The sequence below is a fragment of the Apium graveolens genome, chromosome 6 (genome assembly GCF_009905375.1).
Source record: "Apium graveolens cultivar Ventura chromosome 6, ASM990537v1, whole genome shotgun sequence".
NCBI lineage: Eukaryota > Viridiplantae > Streptophyta > Magnoliopsida > Apiales > Apiaceae > Apium > Apium graveolens.
In genome coordinates, this window is record NC_133652.1 from 73,324,359 (window position 1) to 73,325,178 (window position 820).

Sequence of the window (820 nt, forward strand, 5' to 3'; positions counted from 1 at the left end):
TGGTATGAGCTCATCTTGGCATTAAATATCGAGAATCTCAAGTGCTGGGACTTGCACTCAGAGACCTTGCGGTATCATGTTTTTTTAAGGGAATCACGAGTTTTTTTAAAAAAAAATTCATTCCATTTTTATTGTGAAAATTTGTCATATTTATATTCATTATCACATTCTTTCGTTCCTTTTAAAAATTCGAAAACACATTTATGGATATAAATGAAATTATTTTATTTACCCATCACTTACTTTTCTTCATTTTTTAAACTTGGGAGGAAGTGATAAGTTATGTAAGAAGTCATTAAGACATCTTTATGTATGAAGTATTTAACTACTAAATTAGAAGAATTAGAAAGATGCACATAAATAAAATTAAAATATAAATTTTATTTTATTATTTGTGATATGTTTGATAACCTCAAAGAAACTCTTTAGGAATAGAAGCACGTACTACATTTTTTAGTGACGAGAATATGACCTCTGCTAAAGCATTACATTATAAAACAAATAAAAAATTAAAATCCGACCTGCCGGATTCGAACCAGCGACCTAAAGATTATCTGCTAGAACTACTACAGTCTTCCGCTCTACCAACTGAGCTAAGGTCGGAATGTGGGATAACTTCGTATTTTGTCTTTATAAACTAAAATAATAGCAAATCTATTAATTTATTTTATAGTAGAGAATAAAGAAACGAAACAAATGTGTAAGAAAAATCTATATAGACAATTAATATATTTATATAAATAAAATAAATATTATATTTATGGAAGATTATAAGTTAGAAAGTATTAAACTAATAGCAGATAAAAACTTTACTTTTAAT

At 26.6% G+C, this 820-nt stretch overlaps 1 non-coding gene across 1 annotated transcript; it reads right to left on the reverse strand.

The window, feature by feature from the left end:
* Positions 1-515: 515 nt before the first annotated feature.
* Positions 516-603, reverse strand: TRNAY-GUA (transfer RNA tyrosine (anticodon GUA)). Its single transcript is given in 2 exon segments — positions 516-551; positions 567-603. It is a non-coding gene; the product is annotated as a tRNA-Tyr (tRNA).
* Between the last annotated feature and the right edge of the window lie 217 nt (positions 604-820).